The sequence below is a fragment of the Natrix helvetica genome, assembly GCF_964273705.1.
Source record: "Natrix helvetica genome assembly, chromosome: 3".
NCBI classification, from domain to species: domain Eukaryota; kingdom Metazoa; phylum Chordata; class Lepidosauria; order Squamata; family Natricidae; genus Natrix; species Natrix helvetica.
In genome coordinates this window covers 53,048,480-53,065,438 of record NC_138549.1, presented here as the reverse complement: position 1 = coordinate 53,065,438, position 16,959 = coordinate 53,048,480, and the positions used below count along the sequence as shown (strand labels likewise).

Below are 16,959 nucleotides of genomic sequence, written 5' to 3'. Positions count from 1 at the left end.
AATAAAGAATGCTAATTGAAACATTATTGAAAATTATTTTCTATTGTAAATATTTTAAATTCAACTTTTAAAAAAGCTCAAACTATATTTACACTTTGGCTAATTTAATTAATAACTAGAACAGCACAGGTAATCTTAATGCCATTAAAAAGCAACTAGATACAGATTTAGCAGTAGAAATGTAGTTATGTCAGTGAAATCCCATCAACCACAATTAATGCCATAAAATAACAATCATGATTCTGAGTCAATAAAGCATTTAAATAAACAGAAATGTAAACTGTTTTAGAAGTATAATTTCAAATGAATAATAACACTGTATTTCTATCACAGATTATTTCTTGGGTGCATTAATTCATTTTTGAACAATAATTTCAACATCTCCAAAGCCTTGAAAAAAATAAGTTAGTTAACAGCACATTTTAAGTCTACAGGACAGATTTGAATATCTAAACCCAGAAGATTTATTCATATTTATCTCATGGATGTCTCTGTCAAAATTCATTCTAATCTACTTTCTCACACATGCTGTTTATAACTGATCAAATTATAGGAAGTAAAGTCAAACAATCAATTTAACCACAAACTGATATTAGAAGTCATTATAGTCTGTCATTTAATTGCAATAAAAGCCCAATAATCCTTGATCTGATCACATCTTGGGGAAAATATAAAAATGTAAAATCTCAATTATTATGTAATATTTGTTAAGTTATATAATAATTGCTAGGATAATTATGCCTCATAATCATACATTTATATCAAAATTCTATTTAGTCTCAATTGGCAAGATGATTAGATGCATTATTTCACAAATTATCTTTTTTTAAAAAATAAATTGATTAAAAAGTCTTATTTCTGTATATGCAAGTTTAAAGTTTAAATCACCTTGTAGCTGACTTCATGAAATATTTTGAGAAACAAATTAAAAATGGTGTCTAGTGCTGCCATCTAGAGGTTTCTAGTCTGAATTTCTAAAAATAACCATTGTTTTCAATTACCTGGACCATGATTATTCACCCTATAAAAACTCAACTTTAAGAAATATTAAACTGTGAAAAATGCTTAGGATATATATAAGGGTTGCTATTTTGCAAATTAATTATAACATTATACTCAGTAGAAATGTATTTATTTAGCTAAAATAACACAAACCAATAAAGTTTTGTTGTTTAACTCCAACTTTACTTAAAAATTGGGGGGGGGGGGGAGAGAATTGGAAATCCTATGCTCACAAGCCCAATAGATACTGCCCCACTGACCCTCAAAATTTAAACAAAATTTGATTTAAAAATTTAAATGGCCAAAATCCAAATTCATATATGAGATGTCATAAAGTTTGTACTAATTAATATAATATTTATTTTAAATGAATGTATTGCTTTTATTTTATAGAAATAAAATAATCCAGAAATTGGTCTTCATGAGGTTCATCATACTGGTGCAGTTTGCAATAGGGAAGAAGGTGAAATGCCAAGCTTGAACAGTACCGTCCCCTCCTGCTGAGGCTTTTAGGAATACCTTGCAAGCAAATTCACCCACCATTTCATCATGAACCACCCCACTCCCGACTGAGGGCAAAGCTAAAGTAGGAAGAAGCTGCAGCTGTGGCTCCAATTGTGCCTGCTCGCTGGTCTTGAGTATGCTCAGCGAGCACCAGTAATGCCTTTTGCAGCAGCAGAGGCCAGAACCGAAGTGCTCTAGGACGCTAAACTGCCCTGAAGGGTAGGGCAAAAAAAAAAAAAAAGACATCCCCAAAAATAAGCCTTGGCACTTATTTCAGAAGTCAAAAGAAAAGAAGACCGGGTCTTCTTTTTGCTGAAACACAGTAGTGAAACATGGCTACCCTATAATTAGGTCTCCAGTAATGAAAAAACTCTGAAATCAAACTATTCATTGAAAGGAGCAACCATCACCACTAAAGCGCAAAACTGGTTTGATTGCATCTGCAAAAAGATATTAAAATCAATAGCAGCTGGTGCAAGTTCATATCATTCGTATTATAGGTCCTTCTTCAAATGTAATGCAAACACTTTTAGTGGGATTCACCTAAATTTATTCCCTTCAACAAACAAGCTAGACTTCTCCAATTAGCATAAAGTTTTATATCTTGGCTGACAATTCAAATATACCATGTCTGGAGGTCATGAGATTAGGATAGTCTGAACAAAGCTATAATATTCCAACTAAATAACTTTCTCATTATCTAATACAAAATCTTCCCTGAGAAATGTGAATTAAGTTGGTTTGGATTTCTTAATACAAAATTAACGTTTAAAGTCAGTAATGACACAGGATTTAACATCATGATCTCTATTTAAAATATCAAGCTGCACTTGGTTTATAATTACTTTATAACCAAAGCACCGATTAACCAAAATACTGATTGATGTTTCATATGTTATTCATCTTTTCCATTAGGCTCCATAAGTATCATCTGATTGAAATATAGGGTGCATATCTAAAGAACAAGACAACTTGTTGTATATGTTTAAAATATTGCAATGTATTGTTTTAAGAGCAGTTTAGGTTTACCATAACTGAACTAGTTTCATTAAATAATTTATGAGTGGTACAAAATTGAGCAGTAGAAAACTATGGATGTACATTTGGGCTGCTAGTTTAGCAAGCCAAATTTAGGAAAGGCCATATAAGATTTCAATAGATTAGTACAGGTATTCCTTGACTTACAATAGTTCATTTAATGCACAGGTACAGTATACTACTACCTTCCTCAATAGTAGTAACTGTGAGAGGGATCTTGGAGTCCTAGTGGACAACCATTTAAATATGAGCCAGCAGTGTGCAGCAGCTGCCAAAAAAACCAACACAGTTTTGGGCTACATAAATAGAGGGATAGAATCAAGATCACATGAAGTGTTAATACCACTTTATAATGCCTTGGTAAGGCCACACTTGGAATACTGCATTCAGTTTTGGACACCACGATGTAGAAAAGAAGTGGAGACTCTAGAAAGAGTGCAGAGAAGAGCAACAAAGATGATTAGGGGACTGGAGGCTAAAACATATGAAGAACTGTTGCAGGAACTGGGTATGCCTAGTTTAATGAAAAGAAGGACTAGGGGAGACATGATAGCAGTGTTCCAATATCTCGGGGGTTGCCACAAAGAAGAGGGAGTCAAACTATTCTACAAGGCACCTGAGGGTTGAACAAGAAGCAATGGGTGGAAACTAATCAAGGAGAGAAGCAACTTAGAACTGAGGAGAAATTTCCTGACAGAACAATTAATCAGTGGAACAGCTTGCCTACAGAAGTTGTGAATGCCCCAACAATGGAAGTCTTTAAGAGGATGTTGGATAGCCATTTGTCTGGAACGGTATGTGGTTTCCTGCCTAGGCAGTGGGTGGGACTAGAAGACCTCCAAGGTCCCTTCCAACTTTGCTATTGTATTGTATTACTACCTGTACTATGAACTTGTTGCAGAGTAATCTTCAATTTTTCAACATCTCACAAATATATCTCACTAAGTTAGATGATTTTAGTCATTCCTTAGTCATGTCATATATAGATGCATACCAGGGGTGGGTTTCAATTTTTTTTACTACCGGTTCAGTGGGCATGACTAGATGGGGGGGCATGTGACTGAGTGAGCGTGGCCAAGTTGACATCACTCACGCACACATGACCCCCACTACCACCCAGGGCCTACTGAAGCGGTGGTGTAAAGTTTTGAGGGGACGTTGTTAAGTAATTAAGCTCCCCGTTAGAAGAGCGAGTATGCAGAGAAGCATAATGAGAGTGATATGGAATAACACGCACAAACCAGCATACAGAGACACTGAATAGTATAAAAATATAGTAGTTTACTATGTAGAAATATAGAGGTATTCAGAGTCCGGTTAACAGTCCAAGTGTCAAGCCTGTAATTCTGTTCCTTTTAGGATCTTTGGCCTGCCACATATTTAAAACATATATATATTATGCTGTTTCATTGGTATAGTAGTTGGGAGGGGGGAATAGAAAGGAGTAGGATTGTGGAATGTATTGTTATGGATTTTCTTAGAAGCTCAAGGTCGTCTTTTGTCTCCGCACCTCGACACCTGGCCGGAAGAAGAGGTGTGTACATGCCAGCGTGGAAGATGAAGATTGGACCATGTGATGAATTAGGGGGTGTGGGGATAGATGATGAACTTTTAACTGGGTGAATTCACCGGATGTACATTAGAGTTGAAATTTCAACAGCATAATGCCAAAATGCCTGTCTCATTAAATTGGAGTTTTAAGGATCACTTTGCCTTGGACAATGATTTAATTCTGCATGATATTTGGAACGCTGACATTATTTCAACTCTCCCATAAATTTTTTTTCTTTCATCGGGGTACTGAATCCCAGTTCTGACCCAATCCTGGGCAGGATGAAATTTCAGTGAAGATGGAGGAAGGAAAGAATGCAGCAGAGAAAGCTAAGGATGATGGATCGCTTATTTTTGTCGAAACTATCTATGCACCTTCTAAAGAAATAGTTCAACAGGCAGAGGCGAGGGGAAGGGAACTTCTCAGCTGGGCGCCCGGCAAAAGGAACCGAAACCAAGATTTTCCTCACGGACGGAATTAGCTTCGGGATTTATTGCTTCTCAGGAATGCCTGCTAGAAGGAGAGAGGCCCCCCAAGGGAACTCTGACAGACGACTGGAGCATGGGGAGAAGAGCAAATGAATGGAGATCTCAGCCGCTCTCACGCAGCCAGTCTTTGATGGGCCTTCAGGACCAATTCCGACGCCTAAATGTGAGTGAACAAAAACCCCTGGGGCCCCCAGAACCACCCGGGTGGAGCCTAGCAAAGCCCACATTATCCTTTCCCAGCAGAGAAACTGCTGCGCAGTGGATTGGAGACCTTGGTTCTTTCCACACAGCCACCAGCGAATCACCACCACCCCCTCCTGGACTGAAAAAAAGTTGGGAAGTAAAAACTAACCAGCCGAAAGGGGCCTGGAACACTTTCACCTCCCCCCCTCTGCAAAGTGATGGCTCTGAACCCATCAATCAAGCCAATCCAGGTTGGGCTTTCTTCCCGGGTCATGGATGGGCTCAATGCCAGTGGACGCCTGCCCCTTCCCAACTAATGGCGCCACCCCAAATAGCTGCCCAGAGGCAGAGCCAGGGACTGGGACAACCACAGGGTCCAGCCCCCCCACCAATGTCTCAGCAGGCTTTTGCCCAACCGATGGGTGTGGCCCCACAAAGAAGCTTACCACCCCAAGCAGCAGGCCAACAGATTGCTCCGGTTCAACCACCAGCACCCCCTCCTCCTCCCACACCCCCAAGGTTCCGTGCAACCTATGATGGCAGCCGAGACAAACTAGCTTACTTTATGAATCGAGTATTGGCGTACGTTGACCAAGTAGGCCCACAATACCTGACGGATCGAGAACTGATCCAAGAAATAGCAGAGGGGATGAATGAAGGAGAGGCAGCACAATGGATAGCGGAACTCCATGAAGAAGCAGCTCCTGAGTTAGATGACATAACGGGGTTCATGCAACTGATGCGGGCCCGATTTTACGATGTGGCCCAACAGGTAGATGCTGAAGACCAGATCCAGGAATTACGACAGGGGGATCGGCCGGTCAAAGAATTAGTTTGGGAGTTCCGGAGAATAGCTGGAAGACTACGATACTGGCCAGAGAGACTATTGGTCTATACGTTCAAAAAGGCCTTAGATCCCAAACTAAAACAAGCTTGTGCCGTAAGGGGGACCCCAGATCGTATCCAAGAATGGTACACCACTGCAATCATACTGGACCACGAGATTAACACCTATCCAAAGCCGGGTACCAGAACCCCTGGTAAAAAAACGTTAGCCCACCGAACGCAGAGGCAGCAAACTGAAAACCCCCGCCAACCCCTCGTTCCTGGGCCCCCAAAATAAAGTGCTACCGTTGTGGTCAGCTTGGCCACCGGGCATCTACATGCTGGGCTCCAGCCCCAGTTCAACAACCACGCCAACCACCTGCCAGCACAATCAAGAAAACCCCCAGAAAACCACCAGAAAAAAGTCGTCAGGCACAACAGCCAGCAGGGGCAGAGAGCGAAGCCACTGAAAACGCCCCGGCCACCTCAGAGGAGGAAGAGGAAGGAAACCCAGAAGACGACCCAATGGTGAGTGCACCTATCCGCCCCTTCCAAATAAAAGCCAAACTCCAAATACTGAAAACGGAGGTAGAAGGGGAAGTTGGGGTGATTATAGATACCGGCTGCATCCGATGCTTAATCAGCATGTCAATAGTGGAGCAACTAGGTATACGCACCAGACCCCTAAAACATCCCATTCCGTTTGAGCAAGTGGATGGAACCCTAATTGGGGGAGCTCCGCCTACAAAGATCACTGAGTTAGTAAAGCTGGTGATAGGCCGCCACTATGAGTTCCTCAGATTCATCTTGGCCCCTGGAATGCAGGAGTCAATTATCCTAGGCCTTGCATGGTGGGACAAGTGGGAACCTACTATAAAGTGGGAGGATGGCGTTAGAAAGGTGACTATTGGACTTGGGCCGTTACCACCGGTGGAACCAAAAGGCCACCCAGGAACATTGAAACCTAACAGCCCAACCCATCCAGAACCTGCAGCAACCGCAGCAGACACTAAACCTCCGGGAATCCAACGAGTCCCAAAGATCTATTGTGATCTGGCGGAGGTGTTCAGTGAGGAAGACCGAAACTACCTTCCACCTCACCACGCCACAGATTGTGCCATAGAGTTCAAACCTGGGGTAACCTTACCAAAGCCCAAAATGTACTCTATGATGCCTAAAGAGATGATAGAATTGAGGAAGTACATCGACACCAATTTGAAAAGAGGGTTTATTGAACCAGCAAAATCAAAAGTAGCGGCCCCAGTGCTCTTCAAGGAAAAGAAAGATGGGGGGGGGTTCGCCTCTGTGTGGACTTACGAGCTTTGAATGCGGTATGCGAAAAGAATACCTATCCCCTCCCTCTCATGAAAGATATGTTGAACCACTTGGCAGTAAGAAGGAAGAAATTTTCCACCCCATCATATCTCCTTCTCACCAAAAGGCAGCTCAAGTCACCAGTCGAAGCCAAGATAAACTGAGAACCGAACTGAAAGCAGCCCTCCAGACAGACCCATGGTTCAACAACAACAAGGACATCCTAACGATTAATGATGGCGTAGCCTGGAAGGGATCCAAACTGTACGTCCCTGCAGAGATGAGATTGCAAGTGCTACAGCGGAGTCATGATGCGAAACTAGGAGGTCATTTCGGATTCCTGAAAACTCTCCACCTCGCTAGACGTCAATTTTGGTGGCCAAAGATGAGGTCGGAGGTGGAAGATTATGTAAAAAGCTGTGCTACTTGTGCAACAATGAAAATCCGTCCGGGAAAGCCCCCTGGACTACTACAACAAGTGGCCAACCCTAGCCGACCATGGGAAGAGATAGCAATGGACTTCATCGTCGAACTTCCAGATAGCAGTGGTAATAAAGTAATCTGGACAGTTCTTGATTTGTTTTCCAAGCAAGCACACTTTATCGCTTGTTCAAGCCTACCATCCGCAAAGAAATTAGCGAAAATGTTTGTGAAACACATTTATCGCCTACATGGAGTTCCAAAAAGGATCATTTCAGATCGCGGAGTTCAATTCACCGCCAAGTTCTGGAGAGAATTCCTAAAATCGATCGGGTCCACGCAGGGACTCAGCTCAGCATTTGATCCCAGCACAAATGGGGCAGCAGAGAGGGCCAATGCGATGGTGGAACAGTACATCCGGTGTTATGTGGACTATCAGCAAGACAATTGGTCGGACTTGCTACCTTTCGCTGAAGTAGCATATAATAATACGGTTCACAGCAGTACCGGATTAACTCCTTTCCAGATTACCAGTGGCATGGAATTCGTTCCCATGCCTGAACTACCTAAGGAACCTCCCTCCTCCATGTCCCTGAATGAATGGCTGGAGGCACTAAAGAAGGGATGGGAGAATACCAAAAAGGCGCTAACAGATGCGGCAGAAGCCTACAAGAAGCAAGCTGATAAACATCGTTCCCTACAACCCCCCTTTCGAGTGGGGGACAAAGTTTTTTCGTCTACTAAATACACAAGATTAAAGATGCCTAGTAAGAAATTAGGTCCAAAATTTCTAGGTCCTTTCCCAATAGGAAAGATAATTAACCCAGTTACAGTTCGACTCAGCCTACCCAGACTCTTAGGGAAAATTTACCCGGTGTTCCATTGTAGCTTATTGAAGCCGGTAAGGGGGTCTAGCACGAGACCATCCACCCAAACTCCACCTCCTCCCGTAGTGGTAGAAGGGGAAACACATTATGAAGTGAAAAAAATATTAGATTCCAGGCTGTATAGGGGTCGCTTACAATATTTAGTGCATTGGAAGGGATACCCTTTGTCAGAAGCTACGTGGGTGAAAAGTTGGGATCTGAAAGCAGATAAATTAGTGAAGCAATTCCATGAGAAGTTCCCTGATAAGCCAAAGGGTCCCCCTGGGGGAGGAAGAGGTGGTTAAATTTTAATAGGTTAACTTTTATGTTATTCTCTTTTCAGGAAACGTTTTCTCTTGAGGAGAGGCTGCCTGTCAGGCCTGTAATTCTGTTCCTTTTAGGATCTTTGGCCTGCCACATATTTAAAACATATATATATTATGCTGTTTCATTGGTATAGTAGTTGGGAGGGGGGAATAGAAAGGAGTAGGATTGTGGAATGTATTGTTATGGATTTTCTTAGACGCTCAAGGTCGTCTTTTGTCTCTGCACCTCGACACCTGGCTGGAAGAAGAGGGGTGTACATACCAGCGTGGAAGATGAAGATTGGACCATGTGATGAATTAGGGGGTGTGGGGATAGATGATGAACTTTTAACTGGGTGAACTCACAGGATGTGCGTTAGAGTTGAAATTCAACAGCATAATGCCAAAATGCCTGTCTTATTAAATTGGAGTTTTAAGGATCACTTTGCCTTGGACAATGATTTAATTCTACATGATATTTGGAATGCTGACACCAAGTCATACACAGTTCAGTAATTCAGTTATCAAAATAGTCAGTCTAACACACAAAGTATAGCTCCGTGATGGCGAACCTATGGCACACGTGCCAAGGTGGCACACTGAGCCATTTCTTGGGACACGCGAGGCATTGCCTTGTGTCAGCTCCAGCGCGCATGTGCATGCTGGCCAGCTGATTTTTGCCTTCATTTTGGGCGGTTTTTCAGCCTCCGGGGGCTTCAAAAAAGCCTCCTGAAATCTCCGGAGGCACAAAACGGAAGTTGCGCGTCACCCCAGCACAGCTATGGCCCTCTTGGACAAGTAAGTCACTGCAGAGAGCTCCAGCTTTGCACGGGCTGCCCTTGAGGAGCCCCCATCCTCCGGTTCCCTTTAGCCTTTCTGCTTTCCCAGACGCCAAACGTTCCCCTTTCAAAAGATAAGCACCCCCCCCCCCCAGAAGAGCCAGCCAGCCATTCCTTCCAGAAGCCTAACACTGCAAGCTCTGCACCCTCGGCCCAAGCAGTTGGTGAGGAAGGTTTGGCGGGGGGGGGGGAGTGCCTCTTGTCCTATGTCTGACGGAGTAGCAAACAAGAAAACACCCTTCTTCCTACCTCTTTGAAATAGACGAGTTCGGAGAACAAAGCCGCGCTTGGGGCTTTCTGAGAAGCCTTTCCTCTTCTGAGACACTTTTGCTCTTCAGCTGATCTCTTCTCCTATTTCTGATCTTCCATATTCCTTTTGGTTTGTTCTGTTCGGTTTGTTTCCCCCCCCCCTCCTTCTTTGGATCAATCAGCAAATCATAAGGTACCTGCCTTTTGGAGTCCCTTGGATCCAGGCTCGGCAAATGGTTGATCTGGTTAAAAACAAGCCTGGCTAAGGTGGCTGGTGATCCGGTTGTTCTCTAAATTGTCAGTTAAAAAAAAAAACTTTAAAAATTAAAAAGAGCATGAGAGAGTAAAGATTAGCTAGGCTGGCTAAAACTGAAAGATCTTGAGATCGCTCTCTCCCTCCCTCGCCCCTCCCCCCCTTTATCTCCTGCTTGCAACTCTCCTGCTTGCAAGTTTGGCAGAGTGGGGTGGGGGAGCATTGTTTCCATTTGTTTTGACCTGGAGTCAATTCCCCAGGTTTTACTTTAGAACTCTTGGGAAGCCTCATTGGAAAGCTGGGTTCCTGCTTTTTATAAGGGATCTTGCCCTGGGTTTTTGTTTCCTTTTTCTTTTTGCTGGGGGCTGCATGCAGGCCTCTTGGAACTACAGCTTCTCCCTTCTCAGCATTGGAAACTTGTGAGTTTCGGATAGAAATAGCCACCTTATTCAACTGGCCTCTTTCAGGATATTTCCAATTGGGGCCATCTCCAAGACATCTTAATTATTTCCCCCAAGAAGCAGAGGGGCTCAAGCCTTCCGAGGTAGTGGTTCCCCCCCACCCCCAAACACCTAGCTCCCCTTCTGGAACCTCGGTCTTAGAACAAACTAAGGAGAGATCTGGTTTACCTTGAAAGGCCTGTCCTGGCTTCAACCCTCCCAAAGTCACGCGTGCATGTGCAGGGGGCAAGGCGTGTGGGGGGGATTAAGTTGTGGGGTGGGCACGCGAGCGCGCGTGATAGCACGCATGCTCGTGCTTTTGGCACCTGAGGCAAAAAAGTATACACCGATCAGCTTCTAATAAAACAGAGAGATCTAACAGCCATTCTGGCTCCCTCTTATAGCTGCTTGAGGTAACAAACCAATTACATCTCTTAAGCATTTAAAGTAACAGTAAAGTAATCATAGCTTATATACATTGCCAAGCCAAGCTCCTCCATGCCACACTTGTATATTTGATTTGATTGTACGTCGCCCCGAGTCCCTTTGCGGAGAGGGGCGACTGATAAGTCGAATAAAATAAATGAATAAATAAATAAGCCTAGAGTTACATCCCTAACATTCTCCCCTCTTGGGTTGTCAATATATTTACACACAACTTCACATTCTCAATCCATAATCATCGCAGCATTATTTGTGACACACAATACAGTACATAATGTATGTTCAAGATACATTGCCTAATGCATCCCTTATCAAACATAGAACCTTTTATATCAACATCATCTAACTCATCGGGGTTTACATAATTTTCATCCATAATGGTTTGCATAATTCCCATTCACTCCAGTTTTACGCTTATATACCCGTTTGCGCCCCCTCGCATATTTACTTGAAGGTAAATCAGTCTTGTCAAGCACTCCCAGATCCTGCAATGACTTAAACTCACTGTGTTAGGGTTCTAAATACCATGCAGAAATAAATCATTGTCCAAGGCAAAACATCCTTAAAGGTGCAATTTATTCCGCAGGCATGTTAGCACGGCTATGGAAATTCCAACTCTGGAAGTACATCCTCTGGGTTCACCCAGTTGAAAGTTCATCATCTATCCCCACACCCACAAATCCATCACATGTTCCAATCATATTCTTCCACGCTGGCATGTACACCCATCTTCTTCCGGCCAGGTGTCGAGATGCGAAGACAAAAGATGACCTTGGCTTCTACAAAAGAATGTCAACAATCCATTCTACAATCCTACTCCTTTCTATTCCCCCCTCCCAACTACTACACTATTGAAACAGCATAGAAAATTATAAGAAAGTGTGGCAGGCCAAAGATCCTAAAAAGAACATAACTACAGGCCTGACACACTGTTCATTTCAGCTTGCCCTACTTCTTTATCCTCACTTGGATACGTAGTCACATCATTGTATGTAGCAGGTACCTTATCCACTTTACATGCAACAGATGCCTGATACCTATCAGGTGGCCGCGTTACACGGGTTGACCTTCTGGGTAACTCAGGGCTTATTGGTGGACTATCCTAAACGTCCTTCTGCTTTATCACTTCCTTCTCCTGAGTAGACTCCTTCCCTTCATCACACGTTTCTGGTATTTCTGATACTTTTTTTTGATCTACTCGGGTTTCAATTACTACCTCATCATTATTTTCCAGTTTGTTCCAACCAACATGCTCTAAAAACTTTGCATTAGCACTCTGATAGATCTTAATTGTCCCATGTTCTCAGAACCTATAAGATCTATGGTTTGAGTCATAATCAACAAATATTAACTGACTTGCACGAGTTTGTCCCTTTAATCTGATCTGTGCTGGAATATGCACCCATGCAGGAACTCCAAACGTGTGCAAGTAGCTCAAATCAGGTTTCCTACCATGCCAACAAGTAAAGGTAAACAAGTACCTCTCCAGTAGAAGCATTTACAATGTTGTTCAGTAAATGATTAGCACACATCATGGCTTCACCCCATAATGTTTCAGGCAATCCTGAATCGGCTAACATGGTTCTAGTCATAGCTTGTAACGTTTGCCCCCTTCGTTCTACAAACAAATTATGTTGAGGTCTATAAGGAGCAGAATGCTTATGTTCAATACCAGCTGTTTTTAACATAGTTTGGAACTTATAATTTGTAAACTCCATCCCACTATCAGTAACTACAGTAATAACCTTGGCTTTTATCTTTCTTTCCGCAAATCTCAGCCAATTAAAAAATTGTTGAAATGTTTCTGTCTTGTCTTTCATTAAGTAGCAGAAATTAGTAATGATCATTGAGTAATGATCCATGGTACTCAAAACATAACAGGCACCTCCCAAACTGGGTTTTATAGGTCCAATTAGATCAGCAAAAACAACTTCTAAAAGTTCCTTCATTTTAAATCCATTATATCTGTTTGCTGGAGTAACCTTGCTCTTTTCCTTACTACATATATTACAATTTAAATACTTAGAGAGGTTTTAATTTCACCCCCTCTGACAACTTTACAGTTTGTTGCAGCGTCTTGAAATTAATGTGCCCCATACACCTATGTAACAGAAGTATGCATTCATCATGTGGCTTCACATTATCATACACTGAATTGGCAGTATGGTCATCAGTTATAATACATAAACCATTTGTTAATTTTGCAGTAATCCTATTACCTTCCTTTTCTATGATAGTTATCTCCCCTAAAGGTTACTACATAGCCAATCTTAACTAGAGCTCTTACTGATAACAAATTAAATTTCAGTTTAGGTATATACAACATGAATAAATGCTCATTTACAAATGAACACCTTGCCATACCTTCACCAGATGCTTTCACCCTCCATCCATTTGCCAAAGATACATGTTGCTTGCTGGCAGACATTTTTATAAAACAAATCTCATTTCTAGTAATGCACTGTGATGCTCCACTATCAACAACCCATGAATCATGGCTTATTGGTGCATTTCTAGAGATAGTTAAAGTAGACATACCTAAGTTGATGTTAGCATTTTTCTTAGCTTTTCTAGTATTCTGTTGTTTTGCATGTTTACAGAATCTAGCTATATGCCCCTTTGCCCCATAAGAAAAACATTTTCTAACAGTATAGGCAGTTGAAGGTGACTCTTCATGTTGTGGTGGTTTCTCTCTCAGTTGTTCTCTTTCCAACCTTCTTCAGGACTCTTCCAACAGGCGTGCAGTTATATCAGTCAATGTTAGTTCATTTCGGGTTAGGACCTCGAGGGACGATACAAAATCATCATAACTCTCATCCAGTGATGACAGAATGATGTAAATTAGATGTAACTCTGAGAAAATAAGTTCTTTTTCATGTAGCTCTTGGAAAACTCCTTTCACGAAGTTTAAATGAGCTAACATATCTCCACCTTTCAGAAGACGTGCCCTAAACAGTTTTCGGGTAAGATTTATATGTGCACCTACAGTGTCACGTACATATATCTTCTTCGAATTCTCCCAACATCTTGCTGCAGAATTCTCCCCACAAATATGAACTAGCTGTTGGTCAGTCAACATTAGACCAATTATACACAATGCTCGTTCGTTGCATCTTTGAAACTCTGCTATCTTCTTGGCATTATCCTCGTCATCTGGATTCCAAGAAGTCGCGTCCGGTGGATTCTGTACAGCATCCCACAATCCTTCAGTACGCAGAAGTAAGCTGCACTTCATTGACCAGGAAGCATAGTTTGTTCCATCCAACCGGGTTATCAGTGATAAATTTGCTGATGGTGCATGTGCCATCTTCTCCATAATAGTAAACACTTACAAATTAAACAGCTATTTGTATACGATAATGCGTACCAACACCAACTCTCTCTTTTCAGCTACGCCTGGCACACTCTGGGCCCATAACCAGTGTTAAGTAATTAAGCTCCCTGTTAGAAGAGCGAGTATGCAGAGAAGCGTAATGAGGGTGATATGGAATAACATGCACAAACCAGCATACAGAGACACTGAATAGTATAAAAATATAGTAGTTTACTATGTAGAAATATTGAGGTATTCAGAGTCCGGTTAACAGTCCAAGTCGTATACGGTTCAGTAATTCAGTTATCAAAATAGTCAGTCTAACACACAAAGTATAGCTAAACAGTAGCAAACTACAATACCTCAGTATACACCGATCAGCTTCTAACAAAACAGACAGATCTAACAGCCATTCTGGCTCCCTCTTATAGCTGCTTGAGGTAACAAACATATATACATTGCCAAGCCAAGCCTAGGGTTACATCCCTAACAGACATGCCAGGCCGGGGCTCTTCACTGCCTTTCGGGGGGGGGGGATCCCCAAAGCGCCTTTATTTTGTTTCATGGACTCCCTCACAGGCAGCTTCTCTTTCTGGAACACAAGCAGAAAACAAGGTTGGTGCCTGGGCCCCCTTCCCTCAGTCTCCACATCACTGCCCACTGTTATCTCAACTCCGCACAGCGGTGTAAAGCAGCAGTGCCCGGCCACCTGGGATCAGGCCTCCCACGGGGCCCTCGCGCTCAAAGCCCACTGCCCCGTTCCCACCCCAATCCCAGGTGTTTTGGGCACTGCTGCTGCTGGAGCTGCGTTGCATGGCTGGATTAAGGAGCTTCTGCTCCTCATGCCGCAATTTTCAGGCGGTGGAGCCCTGCACGGACCTCGTCGAGGTGCTGGGCTTCTTGGAGCAGCACACCATCCTGATCAACCTGGGTTATGGCACCCTCCATAGCCCGCTCTGCGTGGAGTCAAGTTGGCAGCAGGCAGCGATGCGGAGACTGAGGGAAGAGGGGCCAGGTAGCAACCTTGTTCTCTGCTTCTGGGCCAGAAAGAGAAGCTGCCTGTGAGGGAGCCCACGAAACAAAATAAAGGTGAGATCTGGGGATCCCCCCACCCCAAAAAAGACCGACCAACCGCCACTCCGGATCTTGCAGCTTTTTGAGGGTTTTCTTTAAAAAGATTCTAATTGAATCTAATTATGGTTAATGGGCCTTGCCTTGGGGTGGGGGGGTGGGCCTAAATTGCACCCCACTCTCAGCCGTTGTGTGCATGGAAAAGCCTTGCACAGTAAAGAAAACCTTGTGAGTGTGAGGCAATTAACAACTTCTCGAACTTGGGAAGGTTTTCTTTACTGTGCAAGGTTTTTCCCTGCACAAAATGGCTGAAAGGCGCTCGCAGGGGGGCGCAATTTGGGGGTGGCAGGTGGGGCAGGGGATGGGGCAGGGCGGGCCACAGGATGTGCATCTTACCGGACATTGGCAGCTCTGGATCTTGCAGCTTTTTCAGGGTTTTCTTTTTTTAAAAAGCCTCTCTAGACGAGCTTGAAAACTTCTGTGGTTGCTCCCAGAGGGTGCAGGCAGACAGGCAGCATTTCCCCCCACTTCCTCGGGTGCCTGCAGCCTCGGAGCCTGCAGCAACTCCCGGCCTTTGCACAGTAAAGGCAATTAACAACTTGCACTCATGAGATTTTCTTTACTGTGCAAGCGCCCAGAGCAGCTCCAAGGCTGCAGGTACCCAGGGAGGGAAGGAAATACTGCCCATCTCCCCTCTCCCAAAGCACGCCTCCCCCCCCCAAGGCAAGGCCCATCAACAACGGTTAGACTCAATATGTCAGTGGTTGTTGCTCCCTTGACCAGCTCCATCGAAGATCCCCTTCATCCTTTTTGAGTAGTCGTCCGGGGAACAACCAAGCTAAACCACTCCTGCCTGGCAGTGCCCCCTCACTCCCCGCGCCCAACCGTTAAGCCAACTGATGGTGCACAACCAGAGCCGCCCGTGCGCAAAGCTGGGGTGAGAACAAGCCTCCAGGGTCATCCTCCTGCCTGTTTGCCTAGCGCTCGCTCAGCCATCCCCTCCAATCCCCCAGCTGGATGTCACCACTCACTGGCGACTGGAAAGCAAAATCATCCACTGCCTGTTTGCCCAGTGCTCCACTCAGAGACCTCCTACCCACCCACTCACCCAGCCCCCCCAACATCTCCTGCTTGGACGCAGCCACTCACTAGTTTGTTTTTCTTCTGTTTCCAAACTAAGTCCAGGTTGGTGGTTGAAGTGCAGGTTGGATCCTAATGGTCCATCATGGGAGAACTTTTCGGTGGCTGGCTGGCAAAGAAAGCTCTCAGCCATATAAATCCAATAAACATAAACAAACATAAACATGACTGGCGCCACTGTGGCTCCTTCCCACAGGGAGGCCAAAGGAAGCTGGCGGCAGTTGCAGTCTAAGTCTGGCGTGAGCTGCGCGCCTGGTCTGGGGAGCAGCTCGCCCAGGTGGCTATGAGAGCCACGGGAGAAGCACCTCTTCTTGCCTCCAACGGGCCTTCCGCACGGTTGCAGCCGCAGCACCCCACTCCTCCTGGTGTGCTGAGCTAGGCTGCAGGGCTGGCCAGGTCCCATCCTGCATGTTGCATCCCCCTCCCAGCTTTTGCCGGTGCCTCTGTGCTGTTTTCAGGCATGCAACATGCGGTAGATTTTAGCTAGTTTACTTGTGAGCAACATTGGCCGGGAAAGGCAGGGAGAAAGGCCAATGGTGCTCACGAGTAAACTGAGGCTCCTAAGTGGGAACGAGCCAGGGGTGTGTTCCAGCTGCTGCTACTGCCGGTTACTCTGCATATGCGCAGAAGGCAAAAACAAACAAAAGAACCAGTTTGGGGGGCGTGGCCAGCCTGGGTCGTTGTTGGTTCCAGCGACCCAGGCCACCAAGCCA

The 16,959-nt window shown here is 44.2% G+C and overlaps 1 protein-coding gene across 2 annotated transcripts in view; it reads right to left on the bottom strand.

Moving 5' to 3' along the window:
• Window positions 1-16,959, bottom strand: part of POLA1 (DNA polymerase alpha 1, catalytic subunit) — a 511,093-nt gene that overhangs the window by 244,011 nt on the left and 250,123 nt on the right. The gene's annotated exons all lie outside the window — the stretch shown is intronic.